General features: G+C 33.8%; 1 protein-coding gene across 8 annotated transcripts in view; it reads left to right on the forward strand.

The window, feature by feature from the left end:
* RhoGEF2 (Rho guanine nucleotide exchange factor 2) overlaps positions 1-23468 on the forward strand; it is a 498291-nt gene that overhangs the window by 195707 nt on the left and 279116 nt on the right. The window lies entirely within an intron of this gene.

The raw sequence follows: 23468 nt of genomic DNA on the forward strand, positions 1-23468 counted from the left end.
GTATACTTTTATCAAACGTTTCCTGCAAAATCTTTATCGACACATACGAATAATTTATAATTATTAATATTCACTCGTTCGGAAGTTGACAACATTTTTTGGTATCCCAAAGACATATTAATTTTAACTATACACATACGAGATATTGCATAGTAATATTAAGAAGTAGGAATGATTATTCTCAGATATATAGATGTAACAATTAAAAGATACAAAATGAATAAACCTTTGGAAGTTTTCGCCCAAGTAATATTACTACTAGAAGTAGAGAAAAAAATGGTAACAAAATATAAAAATAAAACCAATGAGAAAAAAATTGTAAACAAATCATGAGAATTCAAGAAAAAGATTTCAAATTGGAAGGTATTGATAGGTTGTATCAATTATTGTATCAAACTGAAGAAATAACATGAAAGAAAAGTGATTTTCAGAAACGACTTCTACGTATCATAAAAAGAAAGCACCTTTCTCTTTTTTGGTATTTTTATCATAATTTATTACTGTTGTGATCTTTCTCAAGTGTTGATATTTCGTCTCTTATCATATTTTCTGGAAGAAATGCCATCATTACAATAGTTATCTATTTAAAGTACTTTAATTATTTTATTGATTACTTCTTTAAGCCGAGTTTGAACATGACCGTGAAAGGATCCAAGATGATTTACGAAAAATGTAATCCAAATACTGGCACCATACTGTAGATCTTGATTCTTCTTCTTCTTCAAGTGCCATCTCCGCGGCGGAGGTCGGCAATCATCATAGCTATTCGAACTTTTGAGACGGCTGCTCTGAAAAGTTCATTTGATGTACATCCGTACCACTCTCTCAGGTTGCGCAGCCATGACATTCTACGCCTCCCTATGCTTCTCTTTCCTTGGATCTTTCCCTGCATGATCAGTTGGAGCAAGGTGTATTTCTCTCCACGTGTAATATGTCCGAGATATTCCAATTTTTTTGTTTTTATCGAATTTAAAATTTCCATTTCTTTGTTCATCCTTCTCAGAACCTCTTTGTTTGTGACGTGTTCTGTCCATGATATTTTAAGAATTCTTCTGTACACCCACAGCTCAAATGATTCTAGTTTTTTCATTGATGTAGCATTCAAGGTCCAAGATTCCATTCCATAAAATAAGGTCGAAAAAACATAGCACCTCGCCTCGCCAGATCTTGATTAGGTGCATGATATGGTTTTGGAAGATCGTCATCTAGAGAACGGTGCGTGACATTGATAATACTCTAAAGATGACAAAAGAATATGTTGGTCAAATCTTGTAGCAGAAATTGAACATGAAAAGGATTTGCGCAAGATGAGTGCCGCGTGTGCTTCGAAATGCGTTCGCATGAAAAGTGCTTAGCGTGTTTTAAGAGCCACAAAAGTTTTAATTACATTAACCATATAACATTAACTACATTACAATAGATAAACACGGATTTACTACTACCCATGACCTGAAACTTAACAGGATCTGAACAGCAATTTCTTCTTTGAAAAATGTAAAGTTATAATTGAAGAATATTACTCCCAACTCTGACGAAATATCAACTCTAATTAAGAAAGAATTGTGTCTGTACATGAGTACTTTGCAGCCCTTCCAGAGGAATATTAAAGATAGGGGTAACTGCATTGGAACACCGCTCGATGAAATGTGTTATTGAGGAGATAATGTTAAAAAGTTAAAATTTTTGAAACCATACATTGTCGTTTTCACTCTAAAGCCAATAACTTTTCAGGCCACCCACGTACGTTAAGCTTTCAAGCTTTAACCTTAATAAAAGCCGTACTTTCCTTTAACTAGCTACTTTTAATGAGTTTACTGGGTAATGCAAGTAAATTGGATTTTATAACCACAATTTTGCTACACTTTAAAAAACAGGTTAAGGGTATTCTTAAGTATTGGTGCCATAGATGGGCCGTTCATTATGAGGGAAAGTTATACAGGGACTATGCCGTAAATGTTCTAAGTATAAAAGAAAATCACAAATTTTTATTAACTTATTTTTATTAATTTTCCAAGAACTTATCACTTATCACTAATGTATTTTTTGTTCTTTCCAAAAAGACCATATCTAACACCAAAATCTGGAGTGCAATAAGAATTTTGTCTAAATTATGCCTTATCTGTCGTAATTATTTCTTTGTTCAGTCATCTAAAACTACAATTTCTTCTAGAGGAAATCATTCGTAATTTTTTGTTTCCATTTACATTCCTTATCATATTGCGCATCAAATATATGGAGCATATAGCCAAGAGTCAAAGTACTTACTTTCCGTGTCCGGACCACTTCCTTAAATTTGATACTGCCAATGTTTCGCGACTTGGATGGCTTATTAGCTGCCATTAGATCAAGGTCTAATGCAAACCAAGAAATGTTCGGGATTTTTCACTTCACCGCAGTCGCACTGATCATGTATAGCCCCATCTTTTTAAGTTTAACCTGCACCGTGACGTGCCGATTCTGAATCTATTTAGAGAACTCCATATCGTGTAGGGTAATTAATGGCCTGTAGCCATCCCTTTTTTTGGTGTTCAAGCACTAACAACCGACGCTTCTCTCCAAAGCTGTAGGCGTCGTCGGCGTCGTTAATCGGTGGTAGAGATTTCAACCTTATGGGTGCCTTCACTGGCCAAATATGGGATGGCGTGAGTCACTCTCTTGATTCTTTTTCTCGACCTCCGAAATTACTTTCCTTCTAATGTTTGGAGGGGCAATTCCGATCCTTCCTACCGAAGTAGGTTTCAAGCAGCCAAGTATTCTGCTGCAGAGAAACACAAAGTTATAACAGATGTTCTTAGCACACTTGGATGAGCTCCCCAACTTGTTCCAGTTAGCTTACGTATTATGTAATTTATCGAGGAAATCTTTGCCTTCGTCGTCGCAGTGATCTTTAAACGTGAGAGTACGGTCCCATTTTACCCCTAAGTATTTTGGCTCTGTACAGTTCTCTACTAGTTTTCCTCGCTATATTATATATTCCTTCTGACTTGATGGTTGTACAGATGATAGACGCAAACTTGAGTTTTCTTTGGGGAAGGTCTTAGCGAATTTTTCCTGTAGTAGTCTCCTAGTTCTTCCAGCGCAACCAACAAGTTGGTTTGTATGTCTTAAAAATTTCTTCACTCTGTAGATCCGTCGTATTATCAGCATAAATAAAGCGCCTCATATCAAAGTGATCTGGTAAGTCGTTAGTATAAATATTATAAAGAAGAGGTACTAAGAGGTTAATAAATACACTTCCTTGAGGCAGTCCATTTCTCTGATTACTCTAGCGGCCTGGATTGCAATGTAAGATGGAACCGACGAAATGGACCTCCGCAGGCACAGCAGTGTGAAGTCCTTGTTCATTTTATACACTTTTAGTAGCACATTTTGGTGGGCATATGCGTCAATTAAATCAATGTAAGCTACACCCGTTCTTTTCCTTTCTTGAACGTCATTCTCGATATACTGTACAATATTTAGGATTAGGCTGCAACTAGACTTTCGAGCTCTGAATCGAGCTTGCTCTGCTATTAGCTTCTCATGTATGATGTTGGAGATTTTGTTGAGTAGTATCCGTTAAAAATATTGAAAGTGTGGCAAAGCAATGAAACTGATTGGACATTTTTGGCTTTTGATGCTTTACCTGGTTTCAAAAGTGTGACCACTCTTGAATTGCGCAACAACTTAGATATTTTTAAATCTCCTACACACGAATTCACCATTACTAAAAGTCAATTTGTGAGACTTATAGACAAAAAAAACAAACAAATGGATTAGAAGCAAAACGAAAGTAAAATACGCAGGAGAACATGCTGCCAAATTAAAATGGAGCTTCGTAGGACACAATGCCCGACTGAAGAATAAGAGATGGAACCACGACATACAATAGTGGAGGCCATGGTTAGGAAAGAGAAGCAGAGGAAGACCACAAATGAGATGGGCTGATGATATTAAGAAGATCGGAGGACACAACTTGAAGCAAGTGGCGCAAAATAGAAGACACTGGATTAATTTGGGAGAGGCCTATGTCCAAAGTTGGATTACTGAAGGCTGAAGAAGAAGAGTCAATTTATTGTTTTTCCTCCAAAACTTTTGATCTGTTCCATTCTAATATCAGTCAAGCCTTCTGCTATATAAACTTTAATAGCTGCTAAAAGTAACGTTGGCTTATTTTGTTTTTCCGTTCAGGCAGAGGTGGCTTATTTTTTTTAAGTCCTGTTGTTGGTTTGTAGTATCGTTGCTAAGGTTTTTTAGCAAATTTCCAAACACGCCGGCTATTTGGTGCCATCTTGTCATAGCTAAGAGTGGAGAATGTAGAATCATTTTAAAAAACACCATTTGGAAGACTTAACAAAAAAAACCTTTGTAATTCCAAAGTTGAAGTTTTTTAATTGTTAAAATTTGTTTTTAATTTTTAAAATTGTTTTTTAATAGGACCTAGGCTGTTTTATATATATTATAAAACCTGAGACCCAGAACAAGACATTAGATCTAGAACAGAATAGGCTGTAAATACTTTTTAAAATGAGAGACAATTTGTCACTAAATGTAATTTGATCTGACCTTACGATATCTGGTGACAAAAATTTTAGGTTCTATGCAGGGTCATACAGTACCATGGACATATAATACAAATAGACTGACTGCTGTCATACACTCGCATTCCCCCAGTGCAACAGAGAAAACTTCTTTCTAATGAGCCGGTTTTATCGACTACGAGACCTTCTCATTTGTCATTTAGGTCACGTGGTCGATAAACCTGGAAAATTAGAAAGATATGCAAGGACTGCTTTGCGTCAGTTTTCTCTGTTGCACTGGGGGAACGCAACTGTATGGCAGCACTCAGTCTATTTGTATTATATATCTATGTACAGTATCATAGACATATATTACAAATAGACTGATCGCTGCAATTCATTACCGTTATAATATTGTATTATATATCTATTTAGAGTACCAGATAGAATCTTGAATGTTGACAATTGTCAGCTGACCACGACGTAGAGAGCTTTGAGATGTGGGTTTCTTCTTGTCACATATTAAAAACTCATGGACCACGCTAGGAAATATATGTGCATGCATAACTAATTACTGATATATATATATATATATATATATATATATATATATATTGTTATGATGTGTTTTTTGTTTGAATGATGAGCAATGAGTATTTTTAATAATATAATATATAGGGTTTTTATCGCGGTTCTCAAAGAATTAGATTGTAAGTACTTTTTTAAATTATCTTTATTATAACTATTATGAAACACACATATATATATCTAACCTAGCCAATGTAAATTTAAAATAAACTATCTTTAAATTGATATTCTTATAAAACTAATTAAATTCTATAGACAATGTAAAATTTAAACAAACTATCTTCAAAATTGAAATTGTTATGACACTAACTAAATTATATTAACAAAATTTTGTACCTTTCTTTCACTGAATGCCTAAATGAATTGTTTTCCACTATATAGATTCTAATCATCACTGAATGTCTTCGTACTTCGGTTATCCTTGTTTTTGTGAAATTACTTTTTCCAATTATCAGCTTCTACCAATTTAAGATATAGTTTTCTTCACCAGCATTTATACACCACCAAACAAACCAGCAAACAGCATTTATATTTATTCTTCTTTTCAATATACCAATATCCAATTATTATAAGTTGATTTATACTAATCTCCAACCATAATATAATTTAATTTCTTCCAATATACTTTTTTTAATCTTCAATAATTATTTGTGTATAATTATAAATGTGCATTAAATTATATGCATAATTTTTAATCTTCATTTAACTCACTATATTAAACAATTGGTCTATTTGTAACTTATTCACTGACTCCAACTAACTTTCATATTTCTTACTAAACTTTTCTGACTGACTTCTTGAAATTCTGAACAATTTACTTCACTACTAACTTTCATAATAAAACTGGCCTGACTTCTGACTAAAAACTCCCATCTTGAATCCAAATCACGGGTATTTATATCTTTTTGGATATTCGAGAATCATCTGGTAAGAGATCATGTTCCAATTTCGTTCTATTTCTTCGATATGGATGTTCTCGAAACAATATCTGTTCCATCCACCGACATAATCATTATTCCAGAATGTTCGACCGTAAACAATGGTCACACTCTGCACTCTGGAGAATTCGTTAATGTTCCATTGATAATTTTGTTGACATTTAGGCTTTTCAGATCAGAATAAACATTCAAATTAGTAACTCATCATCATCATATAACGGGGGTCCTACGGCGATTGCCGCTTCCCGCATTTCAGCCTCCATCTTTTCCTATCTCTCCAATCTCCCTCTTCTAAGCCTCTAGATTGCATTGTTTTTGTAATTTCTCTTCTCCAGGAATTTGGTGGTCTTCCCCTTTTCCTTCTTTCTGGCGGAACATACATTAAGGCTTTCTTTGGCCACCGCTCCTCCTCCATTCTCATCACGTGACCATACCATTGTAATTGCCTTCCTTGTATTCTATCTGAAAGAGTATCTCTAATTCCTGTACGGTTTCGTATTTCCTCATTCCTGATTCTTTCCATTCTCGATACTCGACATGACCTTCTAAGATAATCCAATTCCATGAACGAGATAAAGTAGACGTTGTGGAAAATTAGTAACTAACACTCTAATTTAATAAAATACACAATTCAAACAATATATTATTATAACCCCACTTTATATTCCCAATTATTTCCTAAAATGTCACTTAAAGAGTAAGTATATCTGTCTATCACTCACTGTATAGTTGGTTGCCTATGCACATGGCTCACTTAAATATATTTACAACATTAAAATACAACTTTTTACAATTATTATATGCTAATTTATTAAAAATGCCCTCACATAAATATATTTTTATTAAATTCTCTAGTATTTAACTTCTTAAAATAACCAAATACTTTTTTATATCTAATATTATGAAGTATATAACTTATAAATTATTTTCTATAAACCCCAATCGTCACAATATATATATACATATATATATATATATATATATATATATATATATATATATATATATATATATGAAAAATATTGAGAATTTATTACTCGACGTTTCGGCACCCATTTTGGAACCATTATCAAGAGTGATACGGTTCCGTTCGAGTTCGAGTTTGGAATGAAAAGTATGTAAGTACATCCTTTTCATTCCAAAATCATTTCTATCGTCAAATCAAAGGTGCCCCAATGGGATCTCCCCTCTCTCCCGTAATAGCTGATATTTTCATGGAACATTTCGAAACAGCAGCCCTGTCCTCATCAAATCTCAAACCCACCTGCTGGTTACGGTATGTTGATGACACTTTTGTCATTTGGCCTCATGGCCTCAAGACTCGTTAGATCTCTTCCTCTCCCACCTGAATGGAATACATTCTAGTATTCAATTCACGATGGAAGTTGAGTCTGAAGCGTCTTTGCCATTCCTTGATGTTCTTATTCAGAAAAACTTACCTCACAGTTTTTCCTATTCCGTGTACCGGAAACCCACTCATACAAACCGATATCTTAATGCCCAGTCACATCACCCCGCCCAACTCAATTCAGTTGTCAACACTCTCATTTCTCGTTCCATAAGACTTAGCGACAACAATCATAGGTCATCCGAAATTAATTCAATAAGGCAAACACTCTTACAAAACGGCTACCACAAAACCCAAATCAATAAGAGCATTCAAAAACATCTAAAACCCATTCCATCCAAAAAAGAAACTTTGCCGCCGGATCAACCCAAAATCTTTCTACCTTTTATTAAAGGTGTCACTGACAAGATCAGTAGAACTCTTCTTCCTCTAAATATCAAAACCATCTTCACTACTCATTACAAGTTGTCCAATCTCGTCAGATCCGTAAAAGACCAAATCCCTAATGAAGACCATGGTGTCTACGAGATACCTTGTTCCATTTGCCCACTTACATTCATCGGACAGACAAACCAACGAATCCATAACCGTATTTACGAACATTCTATATCTGTCAAACATTCCGATACTACTTCAGCCCTAGCCCAACATCATATTCAAACAGGCCACCAAATAGACTTCGAAAAAGCAAAAACCATCGCTCCCATCCGCTCCTTAAAATCAAGAATCATTCGTGAAGCTATCGAAATCGAAAAACGGCCTAACAGCTTAAATACGCGTGATGACGCGAAACGATTGCCGGCAGCATGGCGACCCCTGCTTCAGCGACCTCCCGCCCACACCGCTCAGGCCGCGTCAGTAGCCTATATATATATATATATATATATATATATATATATATATATATATATATATATATATATATATATATATATATATTATAAGAGGACCTGCAAACGCTAATCAGTTGAGCTCAAAGAATTAATTGTTATTATTGTTGTTTCCAGCAAACTGTGTTTAATAATTATCAAAATCTTTTGCATTTCATTAAAGTTATATACGCGATTTGTTTATTTTTGAACAATTTTTATCTAACTAATATTACATCTTAAATCACGATCAGGATTCAAACGCCCAAATTTAATTATTTTTTGTATATAATAATGAGGAAAATTAGTATGTTGTTGACATTTTTATAGCGATCTTCCCAACGAAATATTTGTTTCTACAATATAAATTCTAAAGAAAAAAATCAACACTTGCCAAATACATAAAAATAAATTGCGAATTTTTATTTTAAATATAATAAAATTTAGTGTAAAATTGTTTGCAAATGTCATTGGCTATTTTCAGACTTCTGTTTTTATTTTTCCTCTTCTTTATTGATTTGTATCTGGCCTAAATGTTGCTTATAATTTGAGATTATTGCTTTGTAGATTTAACAAGGTATTATACAGTATTATATACATGAAAATTTGTGCTCCGTGGGCTTTTATAATTTCTTGAAAGTGTTTTGGCATAGAGTTAACAAATGATTTTTACATGTTTTTAATATTTGATGATCTTGAACCCCTAACTGGATACATCATTAATCAGTTTTGTTTTTGTTATGCTATATATTTTGCGAAATAAAGCCTATAGATCTTCATTGGTATTAAGATCCGATAAAGTCCTTTAGAGAGACAAATCACGATAGATGAAATCAAATATGCAATCATAAACTCTAAAGATAATAAGGCCGCTGGATTAGATGACATACCTGTAGAACTGTTAAAACTAGTGGAAGAGGATAATTTGGAAGTATTGGGAGATTTGTTCAACACGGTGTACGATACAGCAATAATACCGCAAGAGGTTAGAGTTTTTATCCATCCCTAAAAAACAAGCACTGACTATCTAACACTGAACCACATGAGTCATACTAACAGTACTGCTTAAAGTAATACATAAGAGAATCTATGAAAAGTTAGAGGAGGAGATTAGTGGGACGCAGTTCGGGTTCCGAAATGGAATGGGTACTCGAGAAGGACTATTTGCCATCTACATACTAATTCAACGATATTGGGATGTAAAAGTTGATCTACACTTGTGCTTTTTTGATTACGAAAAAGCTTTCTATAGAGTAAGACATAAAAAACTAATATCAATACTTATGAATAAGCACATTGACAGTAAAATCGTAAAGATAATCCAAATATTATATTGGAACCAAAGTGCCATAGTTCACATTGATGGGCAACAGTCAGAAGAAATGAAGATTGTAGAAGAGTTAGACAGGGATGCGTTTTATCACACATAATATTAAAGCGGGAGTCATCGTTAACGGAAAATTAATTAACAACTAACGATATACAGATGACACTGTGATCATTGCAAGAAGCATAGAAGATCTACATCTTATCGAAAGCTTAAGTATGAATAGTGCTGAGATGGGAATTACTATAAACGGCTAAAAAAACGAAATATATGCTAATTACAAAAAGATCACAAAATATACACCACATATTGACAAGTTAGGTTAACGTGATAGAACAAGTAGAAAAATATCAGTACTTAAGAACTTTGATCAATGGAACCAGTAATCATACTGCAGAAATAAACAGGCGAATATAGATTGCAAGATCAGCATTTATACGAATGAAGCCACTCCTAACGTGCAGAAATCTTAATTTGGAACTCAGACTACGTACCATTCGCTGATATATATTTTCAATAATATTGAGACTTGGACTTTAAAAAAATCGAGGCTTTCGAACTGTGTTTATACCGCAGAATATTAATACATAGACTGATATAATTACAAATAAAGAACTACCGGAGAGGGTTGATAAAGACACACAACCAATCACCAATGTACAAACCAGAAAACTGGGTTACCTAGGAATCGTGATGAGGTGACCAAAATATGAATTTTTGAGACTCATAATACAGGATAAACTAAAGGAAGATCTGTTGGCAGAAGGCAGTGTTTGTAATTTGAAGAAAACCATAAGTTTTGTTTTGGTAATGTTCATATATAGACCATATCGCTCGCTACATTCTACATCGTCTATAATTTTCTGTAGTTGCGCCAAGCAGCTGGCAGGACTGTGTCATCGGCATATCTTATATTATTAATTGTTTTGCCGTTGATTATGATTCCAGCGCTATTACTAATACAGCGCTGTTTTTCGAGTCCAGATTAACGAGAAGTGCGGACAATATACATTCCTGTCGTACACCTTTGTTTATGGTTATTTTCTCCGACATGTCGGTCTCCATCCTTACTTAAATTCTCCATTACAGTTCCGGGATGATTCGTAAGTCACCCTCATATATACCCGTTGCTCTGAGTAGGTATTTCTGCTAGTTTCCGGTGTTGAACGCAATCAAAAGCTTTGCAATAGTCTATCGAGTAGGCATATATTTTGACGTTTATGTCACGAACTCTCTGTAAAAGTATATTGAGTGAGAATAGAGCCACATGAGCTGCCACTTCGTTTTTGAAGCCGAATTGGACTTCGTCCACTTGCTGCTCACACTTCTTGTAAATATGGGTGTGTATGACTCTTAAGAACGTTTTTAATACGTAAAACATCAAGCTTCTCGTGTGATAATCGTCACATTTGGATGCATTATCTTTTTTGGGTAAGGTGAGTTTATGTTCACATACTATTTTTATTAATTAGTAAATCGAGTAAACATACGATATCTTATTTAAATTTCTAATTTTTCTTAATTCTCTCGGGGATTGGATCCTTTAATATTGATTTATCTGCTATTACTCTATTCTTTATTTGTTTTCCTTTTCGTGTAAAACTTTTTTAAGTATTTTTATACTTCTTGAAAATAACTTTCAAAACTCAAAGTACAACTGTCCTAAACTGTCAAAAACTGTGGTATATATTTCCTGACATTCCAAACTTTACTTGACATTTCATGAATTTTCGATATCCTCTTATATGTTCTCGAACTACTTTTTCTTTCTCGTCAAGGGACTTTTTCTATGTGGGATAAATTTTACGGAACTTTCATAACAGTGTGTTCTCCATCTCTCCGTTACTTTTTCTTCTTCACTTATTAATCCGTAGGTATCCTTGATAAATATGCTATTCTATCATCTTTTTCAATATTATTTATTTTGTGATATACTGTATTAATTTCCGTTCATTTAAAACTTTCAATTTTCTACATTATAGTTTCGCCCTTTTTCCTTCTGAATAGTTTCATGTGTTTATATTATCTCGATAATTTCTATTAACTTACTCCAAATCAATATTAAATTTTTGTCTTCTCCTCGTTAACTAAGAGCTCTTAGTCCCATTTTTTAGTTTGTTTACAAATATCTACTTTTGCTCCTTGTACCAGTATGGAGTATGATTGGGATAAAATACCTTTTTTTGTTATTCGTCTGCTTATTTTTGAATTCAATTCATGCAATATTAAAATAAAACAGCATGTGTCTTAAATGTTAGCATAACTCCAAAGCTTCACATGAGCCAATTATTAGTATAAGTAACAGTATTATAGAAATTTCTTAAAAAATTTTAGTGGCGCTTCTAGTTTGTTCCGATGTTTATTTATTCGCTATCTTTGTATCTTGGTGTAATTCATAATCTGTTCTACTTGGAAAATTAAAAAAAAAAAAATGCGTGAGCGGGAGTTTCCGGCACACTACTAACTTCCTTAATTTATCTTAACTTGCTAATATTTATAATAATTTCCTTATTTCCAAGACAATTGCGTATAAAATAACGCAGTGATTTATCTTTTTGCTACAATACATTTTCCAAAAGAGACGGCTATAAGTTTTCCGACCGAGGAAAATATTGAAGGCAGAAAACTTGAGAGGCAGAAAAAATGAATAAGAATAAAAAAAAACGAGAAAACGTTATCGCTAGTTCATTCATCGGTAGAAAAGGAGTCGTTCTCAAGTTATGGCGTGACCAAGAGAAATAGGGATTCACTTTGATATTATACCTATATACAGTACACCTATATAAGTATGGAATAAATTCGATATTTTCTAAATGAAAAGCCTTTTTAAAAACATCTAAAACCCGTCGATTTTTAAATTTAATGTTCTACATTTTACAATAAAATTTCATTATACAAGGTGATACACATTACAGTGATGACATCATCGGCTCTTTTTTTAAATGTAACACCCCGTATTTTAGGACATTTTTAGATCGATAAAAATGAGCTGATTTCAAAAAAGTATAATACTCGGGTCTAATGGATATAATTTAAAAAATATGCGTTTAGAAAATAAAATATTTATTATCAATTGCAAAAAAGTAGCCTACTTCTAGTTTTTGGTAAACTGTAATTATTTTTAGTAACGTTCAATAACAATTAAGTAGTACAATAATTGTATTAATTCGTGAATGTTCTGTATTATTGCTTAGAATTAATTTTAAATAGAAATGAATTTGAGTGTAAAGCAAAGAATTGAAATACTCATAAATCGCGAAACAAATCGCGAACTCAGATGGAAGTGTGTAATTTATTTAATGATAAATATCCAGAAATACCCATCACGCAGTCAACAGTAAGTAAGATTGAAAAGAAATTTCGATAAACTTGTACGGTTGAAAATGCACGCAAATCAGGTCATCCCTCTGTAAATTATGTTACAACATTAGATGTTCTACTTGCTTTTGAAGAAGATGAGCACACTTCTGTTCGTAAGGTTAGTAGTGGTCTCGATGTTTGCAAAACAACGGTACACAAAGTACGTAAAAGTAAGTAAAGTAAGTAAAATGCACAGTTGTACAGGAATTAAACGAGGATGAACCAGATAAAAGAATACAATTTTGCAAAATAATGATGGATAACAGCCACCGAAACCCTTTCTTGGTTCAAAATATTATTTTTTCTGATGAGACTACATTCAAATTAAATGGCGAGGTCAACCGTCAGAATTGTAGATACTGGGCAAAATAAAACTCCAACTGGATTCGGGAACATCATACACAATACCCGCAAAAGGTAAACGTATGGGCTGGCATTGTAAGAAATAAAATCATTGGACCCTACTATTTCGAAGGTAATTTAAACGGGCCAGCATACCTTCAGTTTTTAAGTGGGTATCTCGTACCTTCTTTAGTTAATTTATTCCCCAGTACAATTAATCTTGGACGTTTTGATAAAAGTTTATGGTTTCAACAGGATGGTGCGCCTCCGCATTATGCTTTAGATGTTCGAAGATACCTAAACGAAATTTTTCCGAACAGGTGGATTGGAAGACGTTGACATATTGAATGGCCAGCGAGGTCGCTAGACCTCGATCCTTTGTATTATTTTATGTGGAGTCATTTAAAGAATGTTGTTTATAAAACGAAACCTGCAAATATTGGAGACTCAAAAACAAGAATTCGTAAAGAAATAAACAATATTTCTCAAGAAAGCATAAACAAGGTTCTACACGAATTTGTACAACGTTTGGGTTACTGTCAAGTACAACAAGGGCTACAATTCGAACATTTAAGATTTAGTAATTTATTAATTACTGGATTACTTTCAAGTTATTTATTATAATTTATTTATAATTTATTAATATTATGAATCAATAAAAATTAATTTTCTAAGAGCATATCTTTCAAATTATATCCGTTAGACCCCCAGTATTATACTTTTTTGGAATCAGCTCATTTTTATCGGTCTAAAAATGTCCTAAAATACAGGGTGTTACATTAAAAAAAAGAGCCGATGACGCCATCACTGTAATGTGTATCACCTTGTATAATGAAATTTTATTGTAAAATGTAGAACATTAAATTTAAAAATCGACGTGTTTTAGATTTTTTTAAAAAGGCTTTTCATTTAGGAAATATCGAATTTATTCCATACTTTACGGACACACTGTATAGATTTTTTACCATACCAAAAGAAAAATATACCATTTTTATGCGTCTTGTATGAATATTTTTTCGTTGGCTACTTCTTCTGTGTACTACCTTCTGTTTTGATGTTTCGAGTTTATTTCTGTTCTCTTGCTGTGGAATATGATTGATTTTAATGTGTTTACTAAGAGCATAAAATATGTTTGCCAGAGTTTGTTTTGTAAATACACGTGTGCTGAGAATCCTCGATAATTTTTTGGGTGACTTAACCACATAGGTGTTAGTTGAGTGTTCCTAGGTTTGGCACAAAATCTTATATCGTGTCATACATTACATTTCACATATTTCAATTGAAAATTACAGTCAATTTTTGCGCTGACACCTACTGCACGGAACTGTTGATATTTTATGTGGAAACTGAGCTTTAATCATTTGATTTTCTATATATCGTAAAAGTTTATGGTTATTGTCACCTGCTACTAAATCTACGTAGAACATTTAAAATTCCACAGCTTATTATAAACTCTTATAATCTTTACAATGCACCGTGTATAATTTTATTAATACTTACAAGAAAAACCAATTTCCAGTGTAAAGAATCTTAATAGAATTTCATTAATAAATTCCAAGTAACGAGGCAACAGTTTCCAATAAATCAACCGTAATCGCCATTACAAATTTTCATCTTGACTTCGAAATCAAAAAGCGATACATCATGTAGGTACTCGGAAACTTAATTTAACACATTAAATAAATATGTACATCAATATTTTCAATCCAAACAATTGGCATGACAGCGTAAGTTCGCTGATACGAGGGCTTTTCTGGAATTTTTTTAAAAACGAAATCGAGTTCAACTTGTAAGTTGTCAAGTGTCTGAGACTTTTGAATAAAAAATTTTATGTGAAATTTGTGAATATTTTATATTTTGTAACATTTTTTTTTATAAAATTGTCGACTTGACGTGAAAGTAGGAATACATAAGGACTGAATGGCTGAGTGCTAAGTCCTTATTTATGATCGTTAGAAATGGGTCAACACGATAGGGTATAACAGATCAACGGAAGCATGGAAAAAAATAAAAAACATCAGAAGTAATAAACGAAGTAAAAATACCATACAGATAATTACATCAAAAGAGTGGACAAAGCATTACACAGAATTATTGCAGGAGAATAATAGGCCGGAGTATATCTCATACGACCCTGTGACAATAATAACTGAGGAAGCAGAAATCACAGAGGAAGATATAAAAAAAGCACTAAAGAAATCCAAAAACAATAAAGCACCAGGACCTGGGAACATAAAAATGGAACTGCTGAAATATGGAGGCGCAAGGACAGTATCCTTTATACGAATGTTGTTCAATAAAATCGAAGCAGGAGAGAAGATTCCCGATGAGTGGAATTTATCATACATGTCCTCCATTTTCAAAAAAGGTGACAAAAGGTCACCAAATAACTACAGAGGGATCAGTGTAATGCCTTCAATAGCAAGAATCTTTTCATCAGTTATAAAAGAAAAACTAGAACAACACATGGACCATTATAGCGAAGAACAAGCCGGATTCCGAAAAGCCAGATCATGTTTAGATAATATATTCATTATGAGACAGGTGATTGAAAAGAACAAAGAAAAAACATTGAAACACATATGACCTTTATCGACTTAGAGAAAGAATACAGGAAACAACTATGGGAAGCAATGAGAAGAATGCGCGTTAGAGAGAAATGGGTGAATATAACACAAAGACTGTATAAAGAAACACAAGTGCAAATAAAGTTAGGTAATGAAATAACAAAAACAATCACCGCAACAAAAGGCCTCAAACAGGAATGTGGTCTCTCACCTACACTTTTTAACATATATATAGATCAGGCTTTGAAAAGATGGTATAGAAAATGCGGAACAATGGGCATACTAGTACAAGAGAATATATTACATTCACTACTTTTCGCAGATGATCAAGTCATTTTTGCACAAGACAGGGAGGATATGGAATATATGATAAGGAAATTAAAGGAAGAATATGAACTTTGGGGACTCAAGATAAATATGTGCAAGACCGAATACTTATGTATTGGACCCGAGGTTGCAGATTTAAACTTAAGTTTAGAAGAAGAGACTATTAAGAGTTGTAAGGCTTTTAAGTATTTAGGGTCAATGATTAGCCGAGATGGTACTTGCATGAAAGATATAGAAATGAAAATAGCACGGGGAAAACAAGCCACAAGAGCACTTCATGGAGTGATATGGAACAACACTCTAACCAAAGAAAACAAAAAGAGGATCTTTCAAAGCATAGTGATGAATATTACCCTATATGGAGCGGAAGTATGTCCAATGACAACAACAATACGAAATAAAATAAGAACAGTTGAACTGGACTTTATGAGAAGATGTCTACAAATCACAAGAGCGGATAGAATAAGAACGGAGGAAATATGGAACAGAATGGAAGTAAAATGCTCAATTACAAAAAAGTTGGAAAACAGAGCCCTGCAGTGGTACGGGCATGTACAAAGAATGCCAGAGCATAGGTGGCCGAAAAGAATATTAAACTGGGTCCCGCCGGGAAGAAGACGGAGAGGAAGACCTGCTACAAGATGGAAAACATACGTCGGAAATGCTATGATAGAGACCTCAGAGAAGGTGACTGGGAGAATAGAGTGCTGTGGAGGACGAAAACGGCGAACTCATAATGGGAAAAGCCGAAGAAGAAGAAGAAGAAATGGGTCAGACAACAGGGAAATTTCAAGCTGACAACTCCTGGGTCCTGGTATTTATTGTATGCTCACAGTGCGGTGTTGGTAATACACATAAAACATATTGGAAGGGGATTAGAGCAAAGAATGGAAACTGTAAAGAGGCTCTTGAAGAAAAAAAACTTCTGTATTAAACAGTAAAAACTGTTTAATCAAGCTTAACCAAGTTTAAAAATCAAGCTATTGCGACGTGTTTTATCATAGTTAAATTTATGATCAAACTACCTGCAGCTAATCAAATTTTAGGTGTAAAAAGTTGGTAAGTCGAGGAATTCCAAGTTTGCTATTAAAAATAGAGTAATGCAGCAAATAAATTGTCTATTAAAAATTTTCTATAGAGGATTTTTAAAACAAATTTTTAACGAAGAAGAAGATTTCGCAAAGCTGTTTTTTACACTGATAGATCCTGTTTGGATAATAAATTGGTGCTACAACAATTAGTAGAAAAAAGATTGGATTGAAATATAAAAACTGACCTTATTTTTATAGATCTGGAGAAAGCGTACAACAGTGTACCAATTAACAAGTTATTTGAGAGTTTCAGAATTCTGGTTTAAATAATTTATATATAAATGCCCTAGAGAAGATAAATAAAAAACCGATTAACAATATCAAAAATGTAAACAGTCTGTCACAACCATTTGAAGTATCCAAAGGTTTAAAACAGAATGTTGCCGTTCCCCCACTCTGTTTAAATTCTACACCCAAATAGCTTTGGAGGCTCGAAAGTGTTCGAAAATTGGAATTGAAATCAAAGAAGACTGCCTGTATTCCTTACTGTTTGTAGATGACCAGCTAGTAATTGCACATGATGAAGATGACATAGCATTCATGACCAAGAAAGCAGTTTTTGTATCTTTTTTGTGTTATTGGGTCTGGTTTTGGACAGGATAGATCTGAGTGTGTTGGTTGTTTGGAATGTTGTTGTGATGTTGTACTTGTTTCTTATCCTCTTCAGATTTTCTGATACTGCCTTTACATATGGTATTGTTGTCATCTTTGAGTCCCGTCTTGTGAGTGTTTCTGGATTGCTTGTTATGTTATGTTGTTTTTTTCTTCAATCTTGTGGAATTCCTTGTTTATAAATGACAATGGGTAGCCATTTCAGGCAGAACCTTTATTATCAAGTTTTTTCTTGCTGAAATGCATTTTTATTAGAGCAGGTGCTTCGGGCTCTATCATCATAGAGATTTGATAAATCCTTTTTTTTTTTTCATGTTTACGTTGTGGTTGGAGTGGTAATTTAAATATCTGTTGTGAGTTGGTTTTCTGTAGACTTTGGTTGCATATCCTATGTGTTATTTTGTGATTAGCACGTCCAGAAATGGAAGTGAGTTATTGTTTTCTTGTTTCATGGCAAATTTGATTGAGTCCTCTTTATTGTTAATGTCCATCAGAAATGTATTCCATGCTTCTGGTCCGCAAGGTCAAATGGTGAACACATCACCTGCATATCTCCTCCATACTGTGGGTTATTTGTCTTGTTTGTGTACAATGTTATGTTGGAAATCCTCCATGAATATATCATCTAAGAATGAACCCATGTCTAATCCGAAATTTTGCTTATAGAAATCATTATCTAGTTGAAAATAAGTGTTATCTATGCAAAGGGTTAGTAGTTCCATGATAGCTGATACATTCACTTTGGTTTTTGTTGTCAGTATATCATCGCTTTCTAGCCTGATACTTATTATTTTTAAAGTTTTCTCCAATCGTACATTAGTGAAAAGGCTGCAGCAGACTGTCAAAGTTTCTTCTAGATATAATACAGCCTCTAGCACACAACACAACATCATTCTTCAAACACTCACAACAATTCTTGCAAAAACTAGATGTGGGTGGTATTAACAAACAAATGTACTATTACAAATTAATAGTACGTAATTTTGATCAGATAAAAGGCATATATCGAGCACAGTTTAATTAAATCTTGCCCAAGTACTTTCGATCCCTAGATCATCTTCAGGGGCATCTGAAATAAGCCAAGAAACGTTTTTTTTTTTTTTTTTTTTTTTTTTTTTTTTTTTTTTTTTTTTTTTTTTTTTTTTTTTTTTTTTATAACCAAAGAAATTTAATAACTTCGATAAAAACTCGAAGTTTTATGGTTGAAAAAAGGTTTTTTTATATGATTAACGTTTATAGACTTACTTCGTCAATTGTGGCCTATCCGGCAAGAACAAGAAGTACGTAATTAACAGAACTATTCCTTCGATAACTCTGGCGAGAAAATAATGAACTTTTAACTCATTGGTGCAAATAATTATTAAAATTTAAATGGTTGCAATAAACAATCAAAAACAATTTATAGGTTTAGGTAAAACTAGGTAAAAACTTACCGCTGTGTCTAATTACCAGGGTTTGCACTACAAAACAACGAACGAAATCAATTTAATATGCGTGCATGGGTTCCCGTGCCGGGTTGCGTCTTTTCTTTTCAACGACTCATGCTCTTCTCTCTTAAAGGGACGCATTCCACGAGCCCGATGGCGGTACTTATAGGGATCGTAGGAATACAGGGAGGACAAATGTATTGATTAATTTATACAACCATATTTGAATTTAAACATTCTCCCCCCTTTAAAGGCCATAAGGTCTTTAAAAAACAAAACGAATTCTAAATACTATCATTACTTAAACAACTAAAACGATAATTAATACAAACAATTCCTATACAAATCTTACACAAATATTCAAAACTTAAACTACAATAAAAAAATTAAAATTAAAATGGTGGTTTCGTCGCGGTTATATTGACAAAAGCCGAACAAAACAAACTTAATAAAAACGATGTAAAGCAGCCAAAAAAGCTTCCGCGATCAAATCACTAGCTAATTCAAGATTTAAAGCCTTTGTAGCGCAACATACAAATAGACACAAATAGGCCTTTTGAGTTCTAACTCCCCTGTAACGAGACATGGTTATCGAAATGCGATTTGCGACGAACGTTTTGAATCTCGAGTGGGAGTTTTTAATCCAGTGCAATACGATTTGAGAATCTAACCAAGCATACACATTTTGAAATATTATATGCTTCCACGACTCTAACACAAACGACATAAGTTTTACCAAATGAACAGCAGCTAACAATTCTAATCTAGGTATAGTAATCTGTTTTATAGGAGCTACTTTCGATTTGGCACACAGTAAATTAACTTGAACTAGGTTACGAGTATCAATACTACGAATATAAACGACACAAGCATATCCCTTTTCACTAGCATCGGCAAATCCATGAAGCTCTAAGATGGGACATGAGGAAATATTCAAAAAACGAGGAATTTTGAACTGTGAAATAAGAGATAGTTCGCTCTTATATTGCTCCCATACACGAATTATTTCCGAAGGAGAGCGATCATCCCATTTAAGACCGGTTGCCCAAAGTTGTTGGATTAAATGTTTAATGAAAAAGGTAATAGGTGTTAAGTAATCACAAGGATCATAAATTCGAGCTAATTCGGACAAAAACGATCTTTTAGTACAAGGGACGTCTTGCAATTTGACTGAAAATTGAAAGACGTCGGACTGTGCAATCCACTTCAAACCAAGGATTTTTAATGAAGGACCATTTGCTTCTGGATCAAAATTAATGGAGTGAGGATTAATATGGGATTCAGGAAATTGCGACAACAATTTGGATTCATTCGAACACCATTTCCGTAATTCAAAGCCTCCTAACTTTAACAAAGCGACTAATTCGTCAACTAAAGTTTGTGCTTCTTCGAGAGTCGAAGCACCAAAAACAAAATCATCAATATACGAAGCGTGACGAATAAGCGAGACGGCGTTAGGAAAACGAGAGCCTTCGTCTAATGCTAATTGTTGGAGAGTTCTTAAAGCGAGATACGGCGAAGATACTATTCCAAAAGTAACAGTTAATAAACGATATTCCTGAATTTCCTCAGCGCTAGAAAATCTCCATAACACGCGTTGATAATCCGTGTGTTCAGGAGCGACTAAAATATTACGATACATCTGACGAATGTCCGCACACAGCGCAAAACGATTAAGTCTAAAATTCAACAACAGCGAGACTATGTTCTGTTGCAGCTTAGGACCGACCAGTAAATAGTCGTTTAAAGATTTACCGCGACTGGGACTTTTCTGAGACGCATTATATACAACTCGAATTTTACTTGAAACACTATCTGGTTTCACAACGCAATGATGTGGAATATAATACTTTCCCCTTTTCTTTTCGGCATTAGAGACTAACTGCATATGACCTAAATCAAGATACTCCTGCATATGAAAAGAATATTCTTTTTTCAAACTTGGTTGACGAGATAAGCGTCGTTCTAATGATAGCAATCTATTTAAAGCAATATCATAGCTATCTTGCAAACAAGGCGGCGATTCACGAAAAGGCAAAGATACAACATATTTACCCGAGACGTCCCGATTATGCGTTTCCAGATAAATGTTCTCACACAGAACGTCTTCTGGTTCTGAAACTGGCTTTTCCGGTACGTTTTCCAGTTCCCAAAATTTCGTTAACGAAGAATTTAGTGGGTCTTCAATATTTGAAAGACAAACAAGCGAAGTCGACGAAAGGTTAGGTGTGCTAGTAGGTCCTAACAAAATATAACCAAAAACGGTATTTAGGGCATCTGGTTGTCCCGCTTTACCTTCAATTTTACCTTCTAACAACACCTTCGAAAATATGCTACAACCAATTAACAAATCTATAGATTGACTACAGTTAAATTCGGGATCGGCTAACTTCAAATTTTTAATATAATTCCACGTCGATATGTCAATTTTGGTGCTCGGCAAATCCGAGCAAACCCGATCTGTAATAATAGCCTCCAAGTGAAACACCGGTGACTCCTGATGACGAGGTTGGATAGAAAAACTTATTTGACCTTGATTCAGTTTCGTTTGCATCGAATTGAGTCCGTTAACTTCAAATGAACAAGGAGTTTTAGGCCAGCCTAATCTACTGGCAGCTTTGCGACTAATGAACGAACTCATTGAACCTGAATCTAGAAGACATCTCAAGGGCTGTTTACACCCCTTACTATCAATCGCGTGAACTAAAACGGTACCGAGCAAGATTTCCTTTTTTGTCTCGTTTTTCTTCCCTACAAAACTAGCAGCACAATGTGATATTTCAGGCGAATTTTGTTCTACTCCCGATGCAACTGAATTATTAGTATTTTCTGTGGACGACTGATTATTGGAAAGATTTCTATCAAAGTGCAACAAACTATTATGAAGCTGACTATTACATTTACTACATTTAAAGGCCTTTGGACACGACTTGACAGAATGATTAGCCTGATTAAGACACCTAAAACACGAGGAAGATTCTTTACAAAATTGGTATCTTTCTTTTGGAGATTTTTTCAAAAACAACGAGCAATGGTTAAGAAAATGCCTTTGTTTACATAAAGCACAACATATTGACGACGAATTTGTAACAAAGGATGAACTACTATTATGCCTTGACTCATTGGAATGTTTATAATTACACTTTGGCTCCGTATAAGTTGGAGCCCTCGACGATTTCTTAGATTCACTTAAGCTACTATTCAAATTATCGTAAGCAATGTACTGAGTTTCAATAAACTCTACCAATTTTTGAAATGACGGGATTTTATTCGATTTATTTTCTAACTCAAATAACTTTACTGAATCCGCGTCCAATTTCGACAAAAGTAAATTAAACATAATAAAATCCCAATGTTCTGTCGGAAGACCTAATGTTTTCAATGCGGCTAAATTTTCTAAAAACGTATCTACTAATTTAGCCAGATTTTTCGAATTAACTACCGATATTTTCTGTACGCCCAAGATCGCATCCCAATGCGCGGTCGCACAACGACGAACATTTGTGTAGCGTTTAACAATTAGATCGTAAGCAATTTGATAATTATCGCTATTTATTGACAAATTACGAATCAAACTAAGTGGAGTCCCTTCTAAACATCCTTTCAAATACTTAAACTTTTCTACGTCTGCTAGGCCTGCGTTATTATGTACAACCGAATTATATAAATCTAAAAATGAACTAAACTCCTTAAAATCACCCTTAAATTTAGGCAGCTCTATTTTAGGCAAGCGAATATTTGATTGTGGAACTACTACCGATCTAAATGGTTCTGGAGTTTCAAATTGTGGCTCAAATAATTCCGCACTAAATAGTTTTATTTTATAAAATTGTTCCAAAAATAATTCCCGAACATTTTCTTCAACCCTCGTATCCGCGTCTGGTACAGAAAGAATATTACTAATAATATTAGTGTGATGTTTTAAGAACTCTTCGCGAATCGAATCTAATTCTTCCAGTCTAATTTTAAATAAAGGGCGAATAGAAACGTCTGAACGGGCCTTAAAACCTAAATCGAAAATTAACTGAATATCATTTAAAGCAGTTTTTCTTAAAAATTTGAGCTTCCTATTCTTTTCTTCAAGTTTTTCCATTTTAAATTTTTAACAAGTTCCAATAATATTTATACAAACGAAAATGTACAAAAATGTGGTCTAAAACCCGAAATTACCGA

This window comes from Diabrotica undecimpunctata, chromosome 1 (assembly GCF_040954645.1).
Source record: "Diabrotica undecimpunctata isolate CICGRU chromosome 1, icDiaUnde3, whole genome shotgun sequence".
NCBI classification, from domain to species: domain Eukaryota; kingdom Metazoa; phylum Arthropoda; class Insecta; order Coleoptera; family Chrysomelidae; genus Diabrotica; species Diabrotica undecimpunctata.